General features: G+C 41.3%; 1 long non-coding RNA gene across 1 annotated transcript in view; it reads right to left on the reverse strand.

The window, feature by feature from the left end:
* Positions 1 to 3,365: 3,365 nt before the first annotated feature.
* The window catches only part of LOC116149161 (uncharacterized), a 167,999-nt gene continuing 144,413 nt past the window's right edge, over positions 3,366 to 26,951 (reverse strand). The window contains exon 8 of the long non-coding RNA XR_004132793.2: positions 3,366 to 3,468. This is a non-coding gene — a long non-coding RNA (uncharacterized LOC116149161). The remainder of the gene's footprint in view (positions 3,469 to 26,951) is intronic.

The raw sequence follows: 26,951 nt of genomic DNA on the forward strand, positions 1-26,951 counted from the left end.
GGTTTCCTATAACAGGATCTGACAAAATAATGATTATATTTAAGAAAGATTAGTAGAAGTCAAGTTGTAATATCAGCTTACTCGGAAAGGAATCACTAGCTCTTGTAAACAACACCAAGTGAATTTACTCCTTGGCAAGTTCACGTATGCACTGGCAGTCTGGTAAACTCCTTCCACCCATCATATACAGATGAGTCCCTGCTCCTAGTCTCCTTCCACGTGGTTTTATTTCATCTGTACGTTCCCAAGATTATACAGCTTGATTGGGCTGTCACTTGCTTTAGAGAATAAAGGAATGCCATGCGTTTTGCTTGCCTCATTTTCAGCTCCTATGGGATATTTTTAGAATCTGAGTTATTAAATACATCATAAGGATTCAACATTGTAATTCATAACATAATGAGTGACTTGGATAAAGTAAATATTTGGATAACTCCATCTGAAAGACTGAAGTACATTAGTTGTGTGAGGAGGGCATTTGAGCTGGTGAAGGAGATCAAGCACGTTAGGTAGGGAGACACTGGTGACGAGGGCAGGTCAGATGCTCTGTGTCCCATGATGGTCCACAAGGTCAGGGTCAGAAAAGAAGAGATGATGACTTCAGATGATGGAAGAGTTCATAACCAGGAGGTGAATGTGTAGAGATCAGAGAGTCAAGACAAGGACGTGATGGTAGAATAAACAACCAGGTTAGTCGCTGAGAAAGTGAAGAGAAAAAAGAGGAGGAGGAGGACATGGAACACATCAGGTTGATATGCATTATGGTCACCTTAATTCAGTACCAGGGCCTGCTGTAGGCCAGGCTGGCTTAGGGCCTTGGACCAGATAGAAGGATCGCTTTTCTATTTCTTTTCCAATTCTGATGTAGCTAGATGAAGGGGCACTTTTTCAAACTAAAGTGAAATAAATTAAACAAACAACATGAAGAACTCTTTTTATCCAGCAGGAAACACTAATTATCACAAAAATTAACAAAATATGTTCTAGGGATTTGAAGAAGTTTAAGAATGATAGATACATTCAAATACTACTAAAGGAAGTTAGGCTCCATGGGAATTTAGTTTAGTCAAGAAAGACAATGATGCTTTCCTGTGATCCATCCTTTGATATTTCTGTCAATAAGAGAACACGGGGCTGGATGGTCCAGGGATCTAACCCAGTAGGATAGTTCTCATATTCTTATGTCTCTGCTTAATTAATCCCATCAACTCCGTTATGAAACCAAATCAAAAACACATAACTTTGAATACAACGCCTCCCGACCAGAGCTCTAAGTAAAATGTGAAGCATAGGAATATATTTCAGTATCTATGTGTCAGTGCATGATGTCCCTTCCCACCGCTAGCTGACTAGCTAGCTTCTATGACTCCCAGAATTCTGGCCACTGATTTAATCTGATTCCGAGTCTTTGTGAAAATTCAGGACCTCAAACTCTGACTCATATCTGAGGTGACAACACTTCTCATCCAGTGCAGAACGAACCAAACCTTCCCACAAGCACATTTATTACCATGACAATTTTGCTACAAGTGCCTTTGGTCTTGGAAGATTTATTAATCCAGGTCTCACTATATCAATGCCCCCTGTTACACCAGCTTAGGTCTAAAAAAATTAAGGCCTGTCCCATAGGCAAGCTTCTCTAGATTTAGATCAAACCTTTTGGAGCAGAAGGGGTATTTTGAGTAACTAAAGAGCTTCGTTTTTGTTTCCCTTAAATTTGATGTAACCAAGCTATCTGGCTCCAAATATAACTAGATAGCTCAAACCCAGCCAGCAAGAGCCGAGTGTATGAAGCTTTCATCCATATCTGTTTGCATAAACAACTTGCTTCAAGAATGTCTTGGAATTATTTATATGATAAATCAAAGTTGTTTTGTTTATCTGAAAAAACAAAACAGTGCCACTTATACACATAAGAAAAGTCTGCAACTGCTGAGACAGTGTGAGTTAAAAGACACTACGTCATGTGCAATAATGCCAAAAACCGTTTCACCCAGAGGGTAAGCCACCTGGATTCTGTATGCCCATGGGCAAAGTTTCTCCAACTCTGTGTATGATGAGAGGGTTGAGATATATAATTTCTAAAGTCCCTTCTAGCTAAAAGAGGCTGTAATTTTTGAACAAACACATGCCTGCCTTTTGATATTTTTCCAGTGGAAAACCAAGCATTTGGGCCCGCATGTGAAATCTTTAATTTTGTAATTAAAAAGCTCCCCTTGGGCCCGCCCCCAGAGGGGCAGGACGTTCCCTGTGGAGGCGGAGTCCACGCATGAGCATTGTGCTTCGTGCCCCCGGCCCGGGCGTCAGCGCAATCGCAGGGTCTGGGGTTGGAGAGTGGTGGTGTCCCTACCTAGAGCGAGACGAGGACAAAGGGCGATAATGACGGCGATGTGAATGACAGGGTTAAAGGCAGCCCCACAGGGTGGGTTAGGTGAAGGCTGGGAGGAAAGAGAGCGGTTGAGCATCTCAGCTCTGGTCCAGGGATGAGAAGTGAACCAGCTTGTCCATGAGGTGGAGGAGATCCCTCCGGACCGAGACGCCCCATCTGTCTCAGTGCCCTCGGGAGGGCACAGTCTGGATCCAGACCCCTGGCTTGTCTCCAGCTGGCCGCAATGGGCCAAAGGGTGGGTAATCAGCGGCCCCATCCCTTCCTAGCTGCCTTTGCCGGGGTGCTCTGGAGCAAAAGGGAGCCTGGGCAGACTGCAGCTTAGCCACCTGCCAGCAAGGCTCGGGGAGCACAAGCCGCCTGCGAGGTGCGGAGCCACGCAGAGCCGTCTTGATAAAAGATGGTCATGAGCAGCGCATCCATGTTACCATACTACCCAGGGGGAAAGCAGCGTGCAGTGAACGTGTTCACTACCTCCACAGGGAAACTGCAGCTGCACAAAGGAGAGTGTTCTAATTTAAGTACACATTGATCTTTAAGAAAAATTTTATCCAGAGCAGCAAAAGAGAAGTGCTCGATTGACACGCCGTGAACACATGGTGACCGGGAGCCTCCTATCCAGCAGCCCCAGCCCCGCAATCTCTGATGCTATGCTGCTGGCCTGACCAGCTGCGTGCAGTAAGGGCATGCCAGGGGTGATGAGGCAGCCAGGGAAGAGGCCCAGGCCTACAAAGAACTTGGTGCTAACCAGGCAGCTTCCCTCAAAGTTTGTAAAGATAGCCATCCACAGTCATGAGAAACAACAGCCCCACCTGAAGCTTGACACTGGCCACTCTTTTTACCTTCAACTATGTTCCCTTCAGTTGCAAGAAATCACTCTGCTCCCTGGGAAAACCTAGTTTAGCCTCCAAGACCACCAACGGAGGCTTACAACTGTACCCAGGCCATCCCAGCTGAGGACACAATGGACTTACCTGTTTGAGGCAGAGCCCAGCAGCCACGGAGCCCCAGGGAGAAGGGGCTCACCATCAGGTCAGCATCAGGAGCCTCGCCTGGTGTTTGGGGCCACCTCGTCTGTTACGCTGAAAGCAAATGAATCCAACATGTCTCCTGCACTTCCTGTATTCATGGAAGCACACACTCTCTCCCAATCACAACACCTGCAGGGCCGGACAAAGAGGAGGTAGTGCTAATGACAGGCACCACAGTAAGAGCTATGGACACGGAGGCAACTGTGGGTGCAGACTTGGCACATACATACAGCACCAGCAGGAGCAGCCTTCCCAGATCCAGCAGGAAGCAGAAGCAGTATGTCTATGGCAGGTGCTTCTGATGTGTCCTCATGGAGCTGGAGCAAGTGCTTAATTCAAGTGCATCATTCCAGCATGTCAGCAGGAGCTGCTGGTCCCTCCCCAGAGGGCAGCACATGTGTGGTGATTGAGGACACTGCATTGAGTAACTTCTTCAAAGCTGTACAGCTAATAAGAAGTGGAACCAAGATTCAAATCTAGAGCCAAGGTTCTTAATAGTAACCAGGATGTGTGTGGGCATTTCTGGGGAGAAGAGACTAGAGACGGGGGCTACTTAGGACAATCAACTCCAAGTGTGAGGCTAACAGAGAGATAGGTCACTGCTTTCGTACAAACACAGACAATTTTGTTTAGAGGAAAAAGAAAAGCAACTGCGTGTCCCATAGGCTTACACCATTAGTGTCGAGTTGGAACACAAATGGATCCAAGTAATAGGAAGTGATGACACAATTAAAGATGAAATAAATGCATTCCACGTTGTGTATTTTGATGCCACTCTCCAAGTAGTTTGCAACTTACTGTACAAAATTTAAGTAGGGTTTTGTGTTGTATATAAAGCACAATCCAAACCGTGCATGCTCTGAAGGGCATTGACCAGCAGCAAGCACTGTATGGGTGGTGGGTTTATTTTTCCTTTTCTTACGCAAGCACGTTTACACCACATAAATATGAAGGACAGTAGCCAAATGGTGTTGTGCTAATGGATGGGAACAGAGAGGTTCTGTCGAGCTGGGCAGTTCAGGACAGCACTGCCTCCTGACAGTATCTTGTCCTAAGAAATGCTCCCTTTGAGAACACACCTCTGAGAGATGTGCAGTCGGTACATTTACTTTTACTGCTTCCTTTGGGTTGATTGTAGCCTGTCTTTAGTTTCCATTTATAGTTAGGTTTTGATTTAAAGAATTATATTGTAAATCCTTCAAAGCTTAAAAAAACTGCCCTGGCTGAATAACTGGTCACCTTCCTAAAGGTCTCTTGTAAGAATTCTTTGTTACAAAGTATTTTAGACATACTGATTTATAATGGCATTTACAGAGTTTATGGTTAGGTCTGAAGGATTCACTTGTAAATTATGTAGATTTGAGTTACATTCATGCTAATTGTGTTAGTTCAGAAAAGTGTTTATATAGACATTAAAACACTGTGTTTTGGGAGACACTGCCTTCCATTAAATCTGCCTGTGGTTAGACCAGATGACTTCAGTCTCCCTCACTCCTTCGGAGCTTATTTTAATTAGTGTTTATGTAACCCCTTAAGTATATAATTATCTGTATGTATCTACTCTACAGCCTTTAATTTGCTTTGACTCTTTTTTTGTTACATTGAAAGTTTTCTTCTTAGGATAGATACATGTCTTCCTCCTCCCCAAGCCTCAAAACTCCTGGCAAAATACTCTTTACATTGTGAAAACACACACAAACACACACCAGGATTTTGTCTGACAGTAAGAGGTTCAAGTCAATTAGCGAGTTTCAAGTCTTGGAGCTTTGGAAGTATCTCATAGGAATCAAAAGTAAATGATTCCTCCCAGATACAAGTCATCTCTTGGGTAGTATCTTGTCTTCCAATTACTTGTTTATGCAGTCAAATGGCCACATGTTCCTCTGAGAGCGCAAGTTAGAAGGAAATTCAACATCTAAACGAGCATTCGTGTGTAAAAGATTTTACTGTATCTAGAGGCTAAAGATAGTTTAAGCGTTTACCCTATTTCTATGTTATTTACCTATATTCTTATTCTTTTTTTTTTCAGCCTTTTCACTCAGAGCTCTCAGCAAAACTTTATTTTCCCAAGCCCATGTCTACAAGTATGTCTAGAATTCTTTTGTGTCCATCAGTTACCTTATTTATGAAAATCAGATAATTTACAGTCTGAACTTCTCTAATGGTTAAACTGGAAGAGAGATGATTTTACACTGCAAAAGATTCTTCCCTTTACAAAAGGGACCAACCAAGGACCTCTCATCTCTTTGTGTAAATATTACTAAGCGCATCTGCAAGATGGAAAGAGTTCTGTGGAGAGGTGGTGGTGATGATAATACAATAACTGAAGGTACTTAATGCCACTCACCTGTACCCTGAAAAATGGTGGAGATGGCAAAGGTTATGTTAGGTGTGTTTTATCACAGTTGAAAAATGTATCATTGAGCATCTCCTGTGGGCCTGCCCTGGGCTAGATGCTGTGGCCTTGGCCCTGGTGAGACAGACTCGTCACTGCCCACATGTCCCAGTCTAGTGGGACAGTCCAGCCTACAGACCAAGTAATGCTTCACATGTGGCACGGTGCTGTGAAAGTTACGTAAGGTGTGTCACTGTAACTGGAAATCTGGCATTAGGAACTTAATTTACATAGAGGGGCTCAGAGAAAGGCTAACATCACGAGGTGACATTAACAATGAGATGGGTTAGGCCATTAAGTAGGTGGGGAAGGGCTTCGGCATCGAGGGATCAGCCTGGTGAAAGCCTGTGAAGGCAGAAATTACTCAGTGTGTCTGAGCAACTCCAGGAAGGCCTGTGCGGCTGAAGAAATTTGGGGGAGTAAAGCATGGGATGACAAGAGTTGGAGAGCAGTCAGCATCCACGTCATTCAGGTAAAGAAGGATCTGGATTTTACCTCAAGTAAAAGGAAAGCCACTGAGAAGTGTTTAGCAAGGAGCTGATCTTATTTATATTTTAAAAAGACCACTCTGTAGCATAGAGGGTAGGTTGAAGGGGGAAGAGTAGAAGCAGAGAGAATACGTAAGGAACTATTTGAGCACTTTCCCCTACTGCATCTAAAAACATAATTTAATTAAAAAATGCAATGGAAATGACATTTTTCAGGGGTATCTTTTAGGTGGAACAAATGAGAAATACATCTATCAGTATTGGATTGCTTAGTTTTATGAATCTTATTTTTTTCTTTGACTTCTTTCTATGCCAGTACACTTAAATGTACTTTTCTTTGTATTCTTTCTGAATATATAGTGAATGGTTTTTGATCAGCGAGATAATTTATGATAAAGTTATTTGTAACCTGTCTAACATTACTCACATCAAATGTATTATTATTGCTCTTATTTAAACATCAAATGATAAAAATACTCTAAACAACATTGCGCTGGCTGAAAAGATGGTCCTAAATTATTGATTGTTGTCTTAGCATCAGAGGCAGATATTGTCTTTCCCTCCATCTTATTTGGACCATCCAATTCTTCCTCGGCTAATGGACCCTGGAGTCCAAAGAGGAGGTTCCTGGAGAAGAAGCGCATCTCTGGAGTGGGCTGCATACTTCAAGAGGTGTCTGTTTCAACAGTAAAAAATTAAAACACTTGAATCACCAAAAACCAAGGACTGGCAGAAAACACGCACAGAATGAGAGCAGAGGTCCCATTATCAACAGTGACAATAAAGATACATGGATAAAATGTACCAAGACATTCTTGGCCAGTGATGATCTCAGCCTTCACTTCATGAAGCAGAAACCCTCTAAAGTCTAAGAAAATACTCCGTTAACTGTGCCTACTGCGTAACTCAAACCCCTCACGGGCTGATCAAACTAGAAAACAGGGCTTTGTGTCCCTACTCTCAGGGCGGTGACTTGAGAGGTAGCTAAGCACTGTCATCCTACCTACAAAGCCCCCACACTCTTGTGCATGTCACTCTCCATCTACTTACAACCGGCAGCTCTCAGAAAATAGCTGAGAAGGGTGTGGATGAAGGAAGGTGGATACTGGTTTAAGGATATTAACTGTTGATTACTTTCCATTATAGGTTATTACAAGATATTTAATATAGTTCCCTGAACTATACAGTAAATCATTGTTGCTTATCTATTTGATGCATAGTGGTGTGTATCTGTCAGTCCCAAACTCCTAATTTATTCCTCCACCCAGTTCTCCCCAGTAACCATAAGTTTGTTTTCTACGTCTGTGAGTCTGTTTCTGTTTTGTATATATTCATTTGTATTATTTTCAGATTCCACATATACGTGATATCATAAAACCTTTGTCTTTGACTGGTTTTGCTTTTGATATTGTTTCAGAGAAGAGCGTCTAAACTAGAATATTTGCAGCTCTATCACTCTTAGCTGTCTTTTGACTCCCAATGAGAATTGGTGGTAATTCAAGATCTACAGGCTCAAAATAGGCTAATTTAGTTATTGATGCTTATCTGACACCTGTGTTTTACTTTGAAGACCATGACTAACATGAGGGAAAGCAAGGGAGAATCGCCAGGTGGAGCAGATAAACTTGAGTGTTTCAAAAACAATCTCTGACTCTTCTGGCTGTTTTGGTAGTGATTTTAAACCACTTTTGTTTATGCTGCTGTCAGGTCTCCCAGCCTGGAGCAGGAAGCTCCACCCAGACCTACTGGATCAGAAGTCTTGTTTCAACAGGCCCTCCAGGTGATTCTGATGGATGCTAACAAAACCACTGCCTTAGAGACTGGCTGAGTGAGAGCCCTGGAATGCTGGTATTCCACTGCTGACTGTCACAGCGGTGGTTGATTCTGACTTTAAAGTATCTTCTGATTGAATGGCTTTCTATTAACTAAAATATTGGAAATATTTGGAAACTATTCTTCCAAATCTGACTGGTTCAAATGTCAAAAGAACTTCACAGAACAGATTAAATCATTACATTGTTCTTTAAACAAAGCACACAGAATGTCAACATAAGAAACATACAAAAGCCAAGTGTCCTGGTTGAGATTAAAGAGTGATGGTGGTGGACCTTGAACCTTACTTGTTGACTTCCCCAAACCCTAAATCCTGCCCCTTCTCCATCCTTACAGCAGACCTGAGGCATCTCTCTGGAGCTTCTGTAGGATACACTTTGAAAATCACCGGCTCTTAAGGTTAGTCACCTGGCCCTTAATTACATACTGCCTTCGCCTTGTATCAAAACTTCTCAGGTTCCATAACTTCCTAGAACCATTCAAAGAACTCAGGGAAACATTTTATTACATTTGTCAGTTTATTTAAAGGATACAGCTCAGGAACAGCCAGATAGAAGAGATTCACCGTGCGCAGTTTGAGGGGTGGGGGGAAGCGCGTGGAGCTCCCACGCCCTCTCTTGAGCGCACGGCCCTCGCTGCACTGTGATGCACCAACCACCTGGAAGCCCTCCGCACCCTGCCATGTGGGGGTCTTTATGGAGGTTCCATTATGTAGGATTAGGTCACTGAACTCAATCTCCAGCCCCCCGCCTCCTCTCTGGATATCCAGTCCCTCTTTCCTCTGAGACTGAAAGTTTAAACCCTCTAGTCACATAATTGGTTCCTCTGGCAACCAGCCCCCATCCTGATGCTATTCTAGAGATCCACCAAGAGTAGAATAAACTCAAGTATGGTTGAAAGGGGTTTGTTATGAACAACAGAAGACATCCATATCACCTCTATTACTCAGGAAATTCCAAGGGTTTTAGAAGATCTGTGTCAGGAACCATTGACAAAGACCAACGTGTAGTTCTTATTGTATCATTTTGTGTGATTTTATCATTGCTTTTTGTTTAATTTTTGCATGGCCTGAGTCCTTTCCTGAATGAGGCAGGAGAAATTATCATGAAGTACTAAATAATATAAAGAGATGCACGCAGAGCAGACATACAACCAAACCAATATAGCCTGCAAGCTAGCCAGGAAACAAAAGGCACAGGTTCTGTGTGCAGTATATTTCTTATCTTTTCTGTAGTTCTTCTATTTGTCCATGTCAATTACATGGAAGAAGGAATAGAACTAGAACACAGAAGACAGGGCCCAGCAAGGGGACAATGAGGGTCGGAGCTATTCATGTGGTTCTCAACTTTCTTTTTTTCACTCAAAGAGAACTATTATTTTGCTCCCATGGACCCTATATTTAAGAATATTTTATCTACTAGATTAACTTCCTGAGTAATAAATTATTTCCCCTAATTGTAGTCATTGTAGATATTGATCATGCATTCTCAATGGGGGCAAAAATTGGTTCTTATGGAGTGGGTGAAAATATCTTACTCTTTATATATAAAGCACAGATATACAGATACACAAAAAGATATGTATAGTAACATAAAAACGTATGAAATATATCTATGGCATTAAAATTTCATTGGAGAGTGATCAGGAAGAAAAAGTATGTTTAAAAAGATTCCTTGGGGGATGATGAGTCAAAAAAAAAAAAAAGAAATGATGCATTCATATGAATGATTTCCAATCAGAAGATTTGATCTGTGTGAATTTACCAGTATTACAACACTCAGCTGGAATTTCTGTCAAAAGTAAGTAAGTGTCATATCTCAGTTTGTGGGTAAATGTAATTGGTCATTCAACAGTGAGCACCTTGCCAGGCACTGTTCTGGATAATAGGAATACAAAAGGATAAAAGAGCCTTGCCTCCAAGGAGCTTACACTCTGGTCAAAAGGGATAGCACACAAATGAATAAAGGTATGTATAATATATCAAACAATGATAAGGCATTACAAGAAAAATAAAGAAGGGATACAGATTGACAGAGAGAAAGGGTGTGTGATTTTGTATCAAGTGACCAGTTAGAGAAGGTTCTCTTTGGTACAATGAAATTTAAGTTGAGCCCTGAGGCTTTGAGGCAGAAACTGCTGGGATAACAGGGGGAAGAAAGTTCCAGGGAGAAAGCAGATGTTCAAAGGACCTGAGGTAGAAGTGGGCTCAGCTTGTTGGAAGTAAAGAGGCCAAAGGAGCAGAAAGAGGATGAACAAAGGGAAGGAGTCAGAGATGGGATCAGATCCCAAGTAAGAGGGGAAGCTGGGGAGGGGGAACAAAATCACATCACTGAGTGAAATAGGAAGAATTTGAAGAGGTTGAATAGAGGAGCTCAGGATGTGATTCCCATCTTCAGAGGTTAGGCTAGCTACCTTGCAGAGAACAGACCTTAGCTTGGTGAATGTGGAAGAGAGGAAACCAATTAGAAGGCTACTGCAATAGTCCAAGCAAGAAATGGCGGAGACTGGACTAGCATATTCAAATTTGGGATATATTTTTACAAAATATTCTTGAGAAATCCAAAACAGCTCAATGTCCTCATGAGAAAAGTTTTCAAATTGGGAAATACAGTATTAGCCAAAAGTTCTAGGTCTTACTTGGGGGGAATCTTTAGTAATTCTTCAGGCTGGCAAAAAACAAATCCACAAATCTTGCTTTTTCTTTCATAGGAAAATTTTGTTTGTGGCTGGATTGAATTATTATTTGGACAAAGAGTAGTTCTTATTAAAAGACAAGCTTTGTATATTTTGTTACATGGATGTCCTTTATTTTGGAAGCTCTCAATATTTCCATAATTGAAAGTGGTCTAGGTTGGTGTAATCTGCTACATAGCTTTTGAAGTGCATTTGTATACCCAGGGCTCACAAAGTATGTGATGAGCATTAGTGAGTCTTCCCAGGCAAATTTTAAACTTACTTCTGGCATTGATCAACTGTTATGCTTAGTGTGGTGAAACTTTCTTCCAGATAAAACCCGAGTTTGGCTCTGAAGTCTGTTTTCCAATAGCTATTAATCAATTTTGCAAGCTGCCTCAAATTCTTTTTGGCAAAACACTGTCATAAATAAGTAAAAATACTCATTGGTTAGTCCGGAAGTGGGGAAGTACAAGCTAGTATACGTGCAAGGCAGCAGGGCTGGGACCTATTTCTGCACATGGGAAAGACTGATTCTTCTCTGTGGTTATGTGGGGCATATTTCTCATACATCACCCTCAGGCTAATACAAAGGGTCTACTATCAAAAGAAGGACATTTCATGAGATGTCACTGTCACTTCACTTTAGCCACGACTTGAGATCACTGGTTAAGGGTAACAAAGAATGTTTTCAGAATGGGCCTGTATCTCTTACAAAGAATAGGATTTATAGGGGACAAAAATTAACAACACTTTTAAAATAGAGACAAACAGGCTTCCTCCTTCGTGGAGTATAAATAAATTATATTGCTAAGTTATATTTATATATATATATATATATAGAGAGAGAGAGAGAGAGAGAGAATATATTTGTATTCTATATTAAAGGTTTTGTTTGCTCTGTGTGTGCATGCATTCAAAACATATTTTTAAGTATAAAAAAATAATTTGGCTTATCTTATACTTCATGTAAAGAGAAAAAAGAGCTGGCAGGCCTAAGAGTGAGAAAGGTCATAAAATATTTAATAAACTGTGGACCACAAGATCAAGATTGGGCTAAGATCAGACTCATGTTAAAAGCAGTGGAGCCAGCAAGCCACCAAAAGAAAGCCTGGTCTCTCCCGTCCTGATTGCCAGTGCACAGGCTGGAGGTCTGGGGGCCTAATTCTCCAGGGAAAGTTTAATTCACCTGAATGCCTACTGCAGAAGAGAGAAGACCATGAAACAAGGCCAGCGAAGCAGCTGCCGCTTGCACATCAAAAACTGAGGTGCAGGGTCGGGGGAGGGAAAAAGCTCAGTGGTAGAGTGCATGCTTAGCATGCACAAGGTCCTGGGTTCAATCCCCAATACCTCCATTTAAAAAAAAAAAGCATTGAGGGGGATAGCATTATGTTTATAATCTTTAGGGAAGCACATGAAGAAAAGGAAGGTCTGGAGGAAGAGGGATAGTCCACGGCTCTGGTAAAATCCTGCTATGGCCACAAAACCCACAAATCCCTAACCCCTAAGTGCTGTGTGAGAGTCTCTTCCACACCAACTATACAAATAAACCATCTGAGGAGTTTTAAGAAGAAGAACCCTAGAATCTATGTGGCATATAACTATATTATCCATGAATAAAGTATTTTAATTTAAAACAATCACTATGTTTCCCATCTACCTATCTATATTTTAACTGATATATATCAGCTATAAATATATACATATATGGTTTATATATATCAGTTATAATTTAAGAATTTCACAAAAATATGTTAATGAGCAATGAAACCACCTCATAGTTCGAACTGATTTTCGTCTTTAAAAAATATTATCTTCAAAAACTAAATAGAAGTTAAATCTTTTTTTAAAACAGCATGTGGGAGGTAGAAAGTAAAATAATTAAAAAATACCATTAAGCTGAAGGGAGGAAAAAGCAAGCCCTAATATTCATATTTTTATAGACCCCTGAGAGCTCAAGACTTTAACTTCTGGTGTTTCAGGAAGTCAGCTCTGCTCTGCACAGGCCAAGACTGGGAGCCCATTTACAGGATTTGAAAACTTTAATGGAAGTTCTAAAGTTTGCAGCTCTGGAGATTAAGAAGCACAGTAAAAGCACTGTTAAACTCAGCAAGGGCCTCCAAATCTTAGGGGGTCTTCTTTTTAACTCCTGCTCTTCAGAGTAACTTTCTGTAGTTGTTTATGTCCTTATATGGAAAAAGAATGTATTTTGCTGGGAAAAAAACAAAAATAATGAACTAGATTTATGGCTAATTTCTCTCAGTTGTCTTCCTCCACGAGACCTTAATCCAAGAGTTTCAAAGAAATAATGGGGCCTAGAGACAGCAGAACTGCAAATACTCCATAGGAAACATTTCATTTTTATGTTGCATGTTTCAGCATTCTAAACTGCCTTCTTTCCACCAAGAACTGGGCAGTGAATTTCTTTCTGAGTAAGGAGGTGACTGAAGCAGTTTGGAGATCATGGTAATATTGTATCATAGTTATTTCCAGATTTGGTGACTGACCTTTAGTTACATAAGAGAGTGCCTTGTTTTTGGGAAATGCACACTCAAGTGGTTATAGTTAATGGGGCATCATGACTATGATTTACTCAAATGGCTCTGGGAAAAAAAAAAACAGCAAAGAGGGAGAGAGGATGATAAATCAAATGTTGTAAGATGTTAATGACTGGATGAGGAAATTAGGAAGTTTTTTTGGTATTATTCTTGCAACTTTTCTGTAAGTTTCAAATGATTTCAAAATGAAAAGTAAAACAAAATTTTAAAGGGCACAGTTTGAAGAGCTTCCAAATGGCCAAATGTTGGACTATCTGAAGCTCAAAGAAACGACTGTAATTTTTACTCAATGAATAAATAAGAATCTCTGAGTCCACAATGATACTTAATAAAGGATGAAAGAAAGCAAGAAAGGGAAAGGGAGGAAGGATGGACGGAAGGAAGGAAGAAAGAAAAGGAGGAAAAGAAGTTCTTACCAGCACTGGAGGCTACTATTATGCCAACGTCTTAATCTGAAATTTTTTAGAAAAAAAAAATGAGCCATTTACCATGTTGTTGCCACAAATAATCCATCAATGATCTATAATAAGGAAGAGAAGAGAGTTTTATTCAAGCCAAGCTGAGGGCTATAGCCTGGGAGACAGATTCAAGAAGCACTTTAACTGTGTTCCATCAGACTACCAAATGGGGGAGGTGTATATAGGCAAAAACTGCGAAGTTTCATCAGATGTTTGTCAAGAATCAGGACTGGAGCTGGCAAGAAGTAAAGGTGCTTGTTAAACAAGGGCTGGTTGGGACCCGAAATGGTTGCACAGTTTTAAGTTACAGCCTTGAGACCATAAGGTTGCAGCTGGCAGCTGCTAGCAGATATTATTTTGAAAATGGCTGGTGGTGTCCTTGAGTTTGATACAGTTCAGAAAATTCAAGTTCTCAGTGATACAGGAACATGTCTGAAACCACATCCATAGTGACCATCTGACTTCATTTTGGATGCCTGACCCACAGTTACTCCAATTTGATTTTTAAATGATCTTAAATATGTCATCACTGTCTTTCGAGAAGAATTATCACCATCACCACTTGCTGAGTGAAAGGAAGATTTTCTTCTCAGGAGAAAGCCAGCTCATACATGTTGGAGAAATGACAGACTGAAAAAAAAATCACCATTTGACAACCGCCAAAGAAATAATCAGTTATGCAAGGATCATCAGCGCATGCTGGGAAATGTGTATGTGTGTGTGTAAACACATAGGTAGAAAGATAAAGATAGTAAAATGTTAATCATATTGTTATTGAGTCTATGACATGGGTGTGTAGACAATCTCTGTATCATTCCTTCAACTTCTTTGTATACCTGAAAACATACACACATTCAAAAGCTTCTCCAATACCAGGGCCCCTGCATGTTTGACCAGAGTTTAGAAACCAGGAGATAATCTATCCCATCAATTGTTAGAAAACTAGGCTGTTTTTATTACTTTGCCTACCCCCTCAACCAGAAAATACACCATGGAGGGATTTTCTGCTGGCTCCTGAATTTAACCAGAGAGCTTAACTCCTGAGAGCTGCATGATTTGCTTGGCCGGTGGGCAGAAGTGTTCACGAAATAAGAAAAAGTGGCATAGGAGGTTCTGTTCTCGAGTTCCCCCGGTGACGTGTACTCTTTGGCACAAAGCAGAGAACCAGGCAGATTGATATTCTGAAACCAGAAATTAAACATCCAGCTGCACTTAGGACTTAACATCTGAGAGCTGCCATTATTCAAGTACTAGGAGAATCCAATTCCTCCTTATTCTCTACTCTTATTAATACACACCTATCTCAAGAAAAGTCTGAGGAAATAGTTAACATTAGATTGTGCCTTGGATTCACGGATAAACATTCTGGTATTCTCTTCACCTCAGAACTATCTCCATGATGGTACAGAGCAAGGAGAAAACTCATCAATTCTAGCAAAACTTTAGTGTTGTTCCCAAACCAACAAATCCCATTAGCTCATCTCCAAAGAAAATGTCCACTGTTTCCAAAGCCATTCAATGAAAAGCTCTTACTTAAAGTAAATAAAATTATTTTTGCATAAACATAATAGAGGGATCTTTAATGTTCCAATTCTTGTTGCAAAATATATTTATCTTAATCATATCTAAATATGTGAATCATACCATGTCTAAACATGACAATGTGTATAAAAACAGATCTGACCTACAATGGCACTGCTTACGTGGCCACACAACCTACTGCTCCCTGGGGACCGGAGGTCCACTTCAGTGATAGTATTTAGCAAACTGAAACATATTGCTATTATATGCTAGAATTGGGCCATCCATCATGGGCCTGCCGCAAACTCTCAGATGGAATAAGCCAGCTCTGCAATCTTGTACAGCAAAACTCCCAAATGGTGTAGGAGGAGAACATAGCCGAAAAACAGAATTGCCTTAAATTGTAACTTCCAGGGAGAGTTTGTTGGGGAAGCAGCATAAACAACTCTAAGGAAAACTTCCAAGGACCCTTGCTTTATACACATCAATCCTTAAAATAATGGGTTTGGAGGAGCGCTCGTTTTAGCATTCTGTAACTCTTTAATTATGCCTTAAGGGAGTGGTGGTGTCCAACATGGGATGCACACTCCTATGGGTGTGCATGAGAGTGTTCACTGGAGAACTTCTATTTCTGTTTATTCATCTAAACACAAGATGGGAGGTAAATTTTACCAATATTTAATACACAGGGTGACACTGGAGGCAACCCTCCGGCTATGTGTAGGCTGCTGTTGGCTCGTGACCTACTGCACAACAAGAAAAACCCAAGGGGAGAGCGGGGTTTCACCACGCACGTGCTGACACAGGCCATCAGCATTCAGTCTATTTGGACAGAATGCTGTTTTGCCTGACCCAGTGAAGCTGGGTCACACATTACCAATTGAAGGGTTTGGGCATTCTGAAAAAGAGCCAATACTAAAACAAATGTAAAAATACTTCCTATACCCTGACCTAACTGAGCAGTGAATCCATAATTAGATGTCACTTTCAAGCCACTCAAATCTAAAGAACCTAAAGGTGACAGAACTACTTCTCAAAGGCAATGATAAATAATAACTTTTATTATTTCACTAATCCACAGACAGAGCTGTCAAAGTTTGGGTTTTAACAGTTTTGAACTGTATGTGGTTCTCTGTACTGGGGCTAATTTCTATGTTGAAGGTACACAACCACAATAACTAATTATAAGGACCAAACAAGTCCGTTCCACCCAACGAGGTGATTTGTGCAACAGCATGCACCCTGAAATTGTGGTTCTCACCAGCAAAGGCTGTAGGGACAACAGCTGCCTTGGTAACCCTCAGTCAGATTTCAGGTGCTTTTGTATTTGATTTTGGATAAGACACTGAAATCAATGCCATTTACCTTAAACCTCCCTCTCTTCCAGGAACACTTGGGAGAGAGGCACACTTCTCATTCTAACCATCAGTTCTCAGAAGTTTACACATAGAAGACAGACTGTAATAGAAACCAATGACAATGACCTGATGTTTGCTCCGTGTGTGCACTGCGGTGAGTCTGCTGCATGCATTGTCTATCTCATCACACAATGTTTCTCAAGAAGTTTTATGACTCTGACCACATCTTATCTTAAAACCACCATGACTTAATATCCTAATTCACATGAGCCAAATACACATGCAGGCTTTCTTTTCCCTGACAACTATCAACAAGCACAAGTTTTCTTTATGTAGATATTTCAGGCTTGTTTTCACTATTCCAGCTTTTAAGAGATCACTGAATCTGCTTTCAATTTCTTCCACGTGAAGCTTTTTAAAATTTAAAAATATGTGTATGAAAGACCTTCTCCCTAGTACCTCTGTCCTTCCAACTGAAGCCCAGCCCAGGGACCATGTGAGGCCTGGAGTCACTCTCAGTGTCCCCTGGGCCCTGCTGGGATTGCTCAGAAATGCAGCTCAAAACAAGTGGTAAATGTAGCCAGGCTACATTATGGCTCAGTAAGGACCCTAGAGATTCGTGGAGTATGTATTACCTTACTGCAAGGTTTCTTCTCTGGAAAGAGGGAAGGTTAAGTGTAACGACCATTCAGGAGAACTTAATGTGGGCCCTGTGGCTCGCTAAGTGCTAATATATTTGTTATTTCACACACTTGCAGGTTCCAGAGTTACAGGACCTCAGTTCAAATCCCATTACCTCACTTACGAGCTGGGTGACTTGGACCGCGGTTTCCTCACCAAGAAGGGAAGGATAATAATAATACCTACTTCATAGGATTGCTAGGAGGATTGAATGAATGATTTTTTTTCCTAGATAAAGTGCTGAGAACATGCCAGTTACATCGTAAGCTGTCTAGGAAAAACACTCCTGTATTGTCCATTAAAATACTCAACTTCTGTACTTTTAGTTACGAGGACTGCCGCTACTGAGAACCAGGTTGTAGAAAGGTCCACCTCAACTAAATCTGAGCTTTAGTTCTTTTACCTCACCTTTGCCTGGAACAATAGTGTCATTAATCCATTATTGGTTTGAAATGTTATTTCTTTATTGGCTTATTAAGAGATATTATCCTGAATACTACAGGCTTGTGAAATAGTATTACTATAAATTATAATTCCTGCAGTAAACCTGTGTTAAATCAATTATTGGCAAAGAAAATCTCAGTCTCTGAGCATAATCTGCCTCCAAATAAAACATCTGTGCTTCTGACCAACCATCTCTAAATTAAAGGTTCCCATGAGCCCTTTCTTGAGTTTGATTAATTTGCCAGAGTGGCTCACAGAACTCACGGAAGCAGTTTACTTCCTAAACTACTAGTTTATTGTAAAAAAGATAGAACTCAGGAACAGCCAGATGGAAGAGCTGCAGAGGGCAAGGTGTGTGGGAAGGGGTGAAGCTTCCACGCCCTCTCTGGGTGGGTCATTCTCCTAGTGCCTCCTCTTGTTCACCAGTCTGGAAGCTGTCTGAACCCTGTCCTTTCTTGAGTTTTTATGGAGGCTTCATGGAGTAAGATGATTGATTAAATCATTGGTCGTCTGTGATTGATTCAAGCTCTAGCCCCCCTCCCCTCCCTGGAGGTTGGGGGTAGGTAGGGCTGAAACTTCCAACCTTTTCATTACTTGCTTGGTTCCCCTGCAGACAAGCAGCCATCCCTAGGGGCTTTCCAAATGTCACCTCCTTAACATGAACTCTGGGTGGCTGGAAGGGGTTTGTTATAACAAAAGATACTGTTCATGAAAAATTAATCAGTTGATCTAAGAAAGAGATGGCAACTTTTATTTGAGCTAAATTTGAGGATTGTAACCCAGGAAGAGCATCTCAGAAAGCTCTGAGAACTGTTCCACCAGTTAGAAATCAAGGCACAATTATATAAGGTTTTTGAGACAGAGGGCTATACATCAAATGCTATATTGTTGACATTTTACATAATCCAGATTTAAGTCACCCTGGTGGGTCATGTGACCCCCTACAAGATCAAGAAGGAATGTTATCTTTTAAGGAGCTGTTTTGTTGATGCTAGAAGAATGTTGCTCTTCAGAGTTAAGCAGGAATTCCTGCTGATGGGAGAGGTTTGGTGGATGCATAATCCAGATACACGATGCACAGTGCGGGGAGAGAGGAGGCCAAAGGGTAGAGGAGAATCTTTTTATGTCTAAAATCTTCTTGTCTTGCCATAAAATAGGAAATTTGTTTCACAATACCTTTATCACTCTTATCACTTAGGAAATTCCAAGGGTTTTAGGAACTCTGTGCCAGGGACAGAGACGGAAGACCAAATATGTATTTCATATTATTAATCACAATATCACATAAGCACTCAACACATGTTGGTTATTTTAATCTAGATTCTCATAACAACCCTACGAGGTAGATATTATTACTCTCCTTTTACAACTGAGAAAATGAGTGCAGAGTAATGAAGCTGTCTTCTTGGGTCATGCAGCAAGTAAGTGATGATGTGTGTATCTGTACCTCAGCTAGCTGGTCTGACTCTGGCATTTAGGTTCTTCTCTCTCTACCACACAGCTCCAAGAGAGGAAATATACATGTTAGAAACAAGAACCAAACAGAACTTTATGAAACTGAGGGGGCCCTGCGGGGCTCTCTCAAGGAACAAAAGCCTTTCCGTGCTTCCTCATTTCTTGTTTGTAGGAAAAGACTTTAGTCTTCTAGATCTTCCCTGAGTTCCAAAGGGCAGATTTAGGCAGTTACTAATTAGGGAAGTGAGGGAATGCAGAAAAAGAGGAAAAGCAGCCAGGAAACAATAGTGCAGCAATAAGCCAGAGTCCTAGTTTCTCCTCAAGTGATACACACAACAATCTGATACACATCTTTGAGTTGTTCTACAGGAACCATGGCCCCAACCCAGGTGGAGGATGGAAACTTCAGGCTGAGCACAAGATCCCTGGAACACTGCCCCGTTACCTCCCCACCAACCAATCAGAAGAAAGTCACACCCCCTGCAGCCCTCACCCCACATGCTGCCTTTAAAAACTCTTCCCTGAAAACCACTGGGGAGTTCAGTCTTTTGAGCACAAACTGCCCAGTCTCCTTGCTGGTTCTGCAGTAAACCTTTCTCTGCTCTAAACTCTGACATTTCAGTTTGTTTGGCCTCACTGGACATCGGGCACGTAGACTTGGATTTGACAACACAGTACAGAGAAGGCTATCTGTGTATTGTCTGACCTTCATTTCTATTTTGGTCAAAATATCTGGAAACCAGATTTGACCTAAATCCATTCCAGAATGCTGGGCAGTTAATTAGTCATGAGCGCTGGGCAGGCGGGAGGAAACACCTGGGCTCTGCCCATGACTCCACCCTGTGGCCTTCCATCTCAGGAAACCTGGGGTTAGCCCTATGGTTGGGACTTCCCCATACTGGGGCTCTGAGCCAATCTGGCTGAAACCAGTCTGCTGCAACTGGGCAGTAAGGCTCCTGAGAGAACCCTAAGACCACCACATGCTCATCATAATACAATTAGCATTGCAGCTTTGGCCTCTCTGTGGGCTTTTCTGTATACATTGTGGGAATGGACATGTGCAATAAGGAAAAGGTTATAAAACCCACACTTGCCACTCAAATGATGTCAACTATCAAGTTAGCTTAAGACAGCCCCTAGGCGATTGAATAAAAGGAAGAGAAATGGAGGAAACTGGGGCTGTCTCCCTCACTGGAAAAGCCCGCTTTCAGTTCTTGAAGGTGTACCTCTGCTTTGCTAATCTGTAACTGCATAACAGTTCCATCTCCCGCCTGAATTTTTTTCTTTTGGGCAAGACAAGAACAGAGACCCCCTCCACGGTAACAAGAATATAATGATTATCATAATGAATTGTGAGCTCTAAATTTTGAGAAGCTGCTTTATGAGACGTGGGAAAATCTAATGGTTTCTTCAGGAATATGTAATAGCTACGTATGGAATGTGGCTTTGGAGTTTCAGTTTTAATTGTAATATTGTTATTCTTGTTATTGTTTATATAGTAACCGATGTAAATATCTACCCAAGTTCTGAATTACTTACTGCCTGTCCCACAGCTTTTTTGTTTCTTTGTTTACTTCCACATATGCTTGTGTGACAAAGACCAGGAAAAAAACTAAGCTTTTTTTTTTTTTTAAAGAATTGAGATGGTTTACTTCTATAAGCAAAGAATCCCTTGAAATTGAGAGAGCTAGCAAGTAACAACAATGTAGCATACTTTTCTTTTTTCCATGCTGTAGATAACCAGAATATTTCAGGCACCACATCTAATCTCTTACATAAGTCTTATGCAAGAGATGTGAGCCAGTTTTTTCCTGAAACAGTGCCAGAGCTAATTCAGATATTGGAGGGCCTTTGCTTCCTAATATTCCTGGTAAGCATGGCATACACTTGCTTACTTAGTTCACTTAGGTTATTTTTAAATCACTTGAGTAAACACACATACACAAACACATACACACACATTTATGAACATCCTTGCCAACACAGTGAAAGCTCATATTGCATTTGTTCAAGTATGCTTAGTCTGGGCAAGGAAGGGGAAAGAGAGAAAGATTTGGGATGATTAATGCTACTTCTTTAATGTTTCATAGAAACATATACAGTAACAGAAGACATTTTGGAAACAAACTATTAATATTTAATCAGGCCTTTGGCAGGACATAACTCCAGCATGGAAGGCTAACAGCCCTGTTAAATGACTCAAGAATTTGAGTTTTCTTATTTTAAGAGTGGGGAGAGTTAGGCAACTAAAGTTGAGTGACTCTGTCCAAGGACAAAGAGAAAATCAGAAACAGAGATAGATTAGGTCTCAGAGAGCATGTTTGGTCTACCAGGGCGTATGGGAGTGTTGCATCACAACGTTGTATCTTCTCTAACACATGACTTGTGTTAGCTGGCTAAGCAGAAACAAGTCCTGTTAAGATGCGTTTGGGTGGGGTGCCTTTTTCTCCATGGCAAGGTAGAGCACACACTCTTAAATCCAAGTATCAAGTGAGTCCAGCCAAATATCTATTGTAAAAGATGAGTAAACAAAACCCTCAATTAAATAGAGTTTGGAGACCAGAAGGGGGTATTCTCAGGCACTGTGCTGATGGCAGCATCCAACCAGAAGAAGACAGACTCCTTCTCTTTCCTGGCAAGGACTCAGCCAAGGAAAAGCCACGGACTCCTGGTGTCCTGCAGCCCTCCCAACTTCCTTTTCCTCTCTATAAAAGCATTCTTCTTCCCTTGCTGAGCGGGGACTTGCCCGTGGCTCACCATGATTACAGACTCTGAATTGTAATTCTCTACTGATCCTGAATAAACTCATCTTTGCTGGAGAAATATCTGGCAGTCTGTTTGTTCCAGGTCAATACTATAGATAGAAATGATGAATAAGAGATCTATTCATCTGTCTATGAATAGGAATTGCATTTTAACAAGGACTTTAAAAAAACCAAATAATTAACTAAAATAGACTAATTCACATTATACATTGTGAACTATATACACTCAATTAGAGAGTTTAATTAATTTAAATGAGCATTTTTAAATACACAGTGAGAATTCTAATACCACCTTACATCCTTTCTTCCCAACAAATGTTGACTTGTTGACTTCCTTCGATGTGACTAGTAGCAGTGTTTCTGTTCTAGTCTGGTCCGAATTCTCATCTGATGTTAAGCCTCCAGGTTCTATTGATCTTTTTATATATCTTCTGTGTGATTCTAGTCCCAGGGTGTTTTGTTCTGAGGCTGTCACTCATGTATTAAAGGCAGAAAATAGTCTCTTGTATTACAAATGTTCAAAGTGCTGGTTTTAGATACAGTATCTCCAGCAGCTATATTTAAAGGGGCTGCATTTCTCCGAGGATCCCTGTTAAATGCCTGCCACATAATGGGAATGTTTTCTCTCTTATTATGTGAACTCACATTTCTCCCTCTGGCTCAAATTTCTGCATTCTTCCTTAGTAGGGCATTAGAAACATTTTAAACTTAGCAATTTCAAGCAGGAAGAGTAATTTCCTGATCAGATCTGAACAGATATGACCCCTCTAATGTTCTAAGTCAGTTAACACTATGACACTTTCAAACATCATTTAGCGTTCCACCTGGGAGCAGAACTTCAAGGTTTAATTGTTCAACCATTTCATACTCACTATTCTATGGCCCTTATTAGAATCATGTAGCCCAGATTATGAATAGAATACGTTTAAAAAAAAAATCTTCCCAAACATGTACTACTTGAATATAACTGCCACTTTACCTCTCAAAATTTGATCCCTCTAAGAGATAGTTCATGTTTTAATCTATCCAATTAGTGCAGCCAGAACAGAACCAGCTGGGGACAGAAGGGAACCAGCGGGCCACTCAAATGCCATGGTTTTCAAAGAGTATAGGGTATAGTTTCTATACCAAATTTTCCTCCTAAATTCTATAATGAGAGGTATTTCAGTCATTACTTTAAATTTGAAAACTAAGTTATTCCTGTATAAAGGGTTATATATTATGTTTCAAAATGTTAAAATCTGAGCTGAGTTTAGTGAACAGATAACTTGGAACAAGAAAGTCCCTGGTAGAAGGCATAAGAAGGGACAAATGTGCCTTGATGCTTTGTGCGATAGGATGAGGGAGCAGGAGCCAAGAAGCCAGTTAACACGGTGGGGAGGGGGCACTGGAAACTGGCACTGTCCAGCTCCCAGCACTGTGAGGGGCTGCCTAATCTTAGACAGTTGCTTTTTGACAGTAGTCATAAAGCCTGCAGAGAACCTCTGGGTCCAGACTAGCATTGCCCAATAGAACTTTCTGCAATGGTGGAAATATTTTCTGTTTTCTCTTTCCAGTATGGTACCCACCGGCAACATGTGGCTACTGAGCATTTCATATTTCTAGTTTTGTTTCTGTGTTTTGGTTAATGGAGGTGCTGGAGATTGAACCCAGGACCTCGTGCATGCTAAGCACACCCTCTACCACTGAGCTATACCTCCCATCCCCTAAGCTGTTCAACCGTGATGAATGCAACCAAGGAACTGAATTAATTTAAATTTTTAAATATAAATAACCACATATGCCTAGTGGCTATTGTGTCAGTGCAGGTAGACCATGACAGTTCTTCTGACAGTTCTGCCTGTATGTTGCCAAGACCAAACAAAACTCTAAGTGTTTAGCTCCTCCTTTTTCATCTTTTTAATGGAAAGAATATTTCCAAATGAGATGTATCAAACTAGTATTACTCCTGTTATTACTTCCATATATTGACTGCCTACTAAGTACTTAGTACATTTATTATTATTTTAATTTTAACAACAGACTTCTAAGATAAATATTCATTTTTTTATAACAGATCAAAAAACAGGTTCAGAGAGGCCTTGAAGATAGTAAAGGACAGCGCTGGAATTTAAACCTAGATCTGTCTGACTCTGAAGTCTGTATTCTTTCCTCTACCTCACACTAAAGGCACCAAACAGAAAAATATCTTACAATTACGTCTGCTTTTCTAGATCAAGCCATACCTTTATTACATTCCATTAGCATGAATAATACAATTTTCTCTCACTCCATCATTTTCTGTACCCATCTCTATTTGATCCAGCCAAAGAGGGTGACTGATGTCTAGAGCCGAAGTGGCTCTCTTAGGAAACACAAATGGAATCATAACAGACAAGGACAAATTTATGGCTAAAAAGGCCATAAACTGCTATTAGCACCCTGGGATACAGTTACTTTGAAAGCTTGATAGGTAGCACAGCTGCCTATCACTGTTACTGGCAAGTAGGTTCTCATTTCATCTCTTCAGAGCTAAGACGCAGAGGAAAGAAAGCAAAGCAAGGATTTATTAAGTGACAGTACACTCTCAGAAGGGAGAGCGGGCAGGCTCAGGTGAGCAGCTGCCCTGAGTGCCTTTGGCAAGTCGCTTATATGGGTGTGAAAATGATTGGGTGGAATATTCATTGAGGAGGGAGGGGTTTGGGGGTCCATAGTCCCTGATTTTCATCTCAGCTCTACCTTCCTAAGGGTCGGGGGATTTTCTCCTTATTTGGTCTTGATCAGAAGTGTCAAGGCATTGGCACATGATGGGTACTTTCTATCTGCAAGGCTAATTTTATTGTTATGAGGGCTTAATGAGCATAAGGTTACATTCAGACACTGGAGATTCCTGCCTTTTCCCACCTTTCCTCTGTCTGCCCAAGGACCCCATTGTCACAAGATGTATGGTTTCCTGCCACCTGGCCCATCCTCTCCCCACCTCCTGCTTCCCCCCAACCCTGCCCCTGCCTTCTCTGCTCACGTCTAGCTAACTGCTGCTCTAATGTTACCATGCATGTTATCTGAACTAGCTATTCATAGCTGAACATTGGGATGGATTGACCCTGGTATGACTCAGTTCAAATCCCTATGTTCTTATGATAGGCCATTAGCAAATTAAGAATTCTACATAGAGCTCAGCTGTAAGTTAATAATTTATTAGTTTAGAGAAGGTCTCAAGCTTTATCAGTATCATTATGCAAAAATATTAACTGCTTGAAGATGTAAGACATATATGAAAATCAAACATAAGCAAAAGGATTCAAATAAATTCATGAGAAGCAATATTAATTTCAGAGAAGGCAGAAAAACATAATACAGCTGACAGCACAGTTGTAAAGAGAATGCCAATTAATACATTTTTAAGTCTCTTCTTCAGCTGTCGGACTTAGTTTTCTCAAACCAGAGTTTAGATAGCAGTAAAATGAGCAAAAGTGAAAAAAGAAAGACTAAGTATCCAACTAAAGCCACAGTGTCAAGAGGAAGCCAGGGTTTTGAACAAGTAAGTGAGGTCAAGGGTCAGCTATCTTAGGAGTAAACAGTACCCCGAAACATGAGCTTCAAAGGAACTCTTAAAGCTAAGAGTTAGTCCTCAGGAAAAACCAGGCGATACACAGAGTGAAAGCTCATGGTAACTGGCAAAATAAGAGTGGGTCAGGTACGCATAAAAAGCCCACGTGGGTGGGCAGTTGGCATCGATAGGCCAAGGGTGGCTGAAAGTAAGGAGAAAAATGAAGTCAGCAACCAGAAAATACAAACACTAGAAGACTGTAAGACAAGACAAGAAACAAAGCCTCCTAGAGGACAGGCTATGCTCTGGTCTGAATGTCTGTTCTTAATGTCTGTGAACCCCCTAAATGTGCATGCTGAGATCTAATGCCCACAGTGAGAGTATTAGGCAGCGAGCCTCTGGGAGGTGCTTAGGTCATGAGGGTGGAGCCTGCATCAACAGGATTAGTGTTCTTATAAAAGAGACCCCCCCCCCACAGAGCCCCCTCACCCCTTCCATCACTTGAGGACACAGAGAGAAGGTGCTGGCTGTGAATCAGGAAGCCGGCTCTTATCACAGCTGGTGCCTTGATCCTGGACTTCTCAGCCTCCAGAACTGTGAGAAATAAATTCCTGTTGCTTATAAGGCACCCAGTCTGTGGTGTTCTGATATAGTAGCTCGAATGGACAGTATAGAAGCCTAGCTACTGAAGGACCAGGATTTAGCAAAAGCAGCCAGTTGTAAGGCCCGTACATAGAGCTGACAGTGAGCTACATGCAAGCCTGACTCACTGCTGAGTGAGTGAGCTGTTCCCCTCGAATCTGGGACACTGAGGTCTCAGATGGTGTGGGTGAGTAGTTAGACCAACAGAAGCCTCAGCTCTGTCTTTAAAGATGGTGAGACCCTTCCTGTGTAATCTTATTGAGAAGGGATGATGGCCCTAGGAATGAACATTGAGCACACCTCTTCTTGTGGCTGGCTGCAAAAAGGTCGGGGTGCCAGGGCCCTGACGTGCCCGTGAGTAGACATGGAGTGGGGGCAGTGGCAGCCTGGCAGGCAGCAGGGAGCCCAGTAACCTCATTCTCTCTACCTCCCACGCTCCCCGCTAAAGGCATAATTGGAGTTAACCAGAGATTTTCATCCTGGTCAGTGTAGGGACACCCTTTGCAACATTGGTGTTTTCTGTCGGCAACCCCTGGTGATTCTCTTTTCATTTCAGGATCCCCTCTCTTCCCCGTGAAAAGCAAATGCCTGTGTCTTTCCTGGGTCATTTCATACCCAGGAAAACTGCAGAATGTTCCTTCTGTATTTGCTCCAAGGGTGGGGAGGACTGTGAGTACAAGAGGCCACCCTCCTCCTACAGTCCTGATAAAACGTCCCCAATTGTCTCCGCCAGT

This window comes from Camelus dromedarius, chromosome 22 (genome assembly GCF_036321535.1).
Source record: "Camelus dromedarius isolate mCamDro1 chromosome 22, mCamDro1.pat, whole genome shotgun sequence".
NCBI classification, from domain to species: Eukaryota; Metazoa; Chordata; class Mammalia; order Artiodactyla; family Camelidae; genus Camelus; species Camelus dromedarius.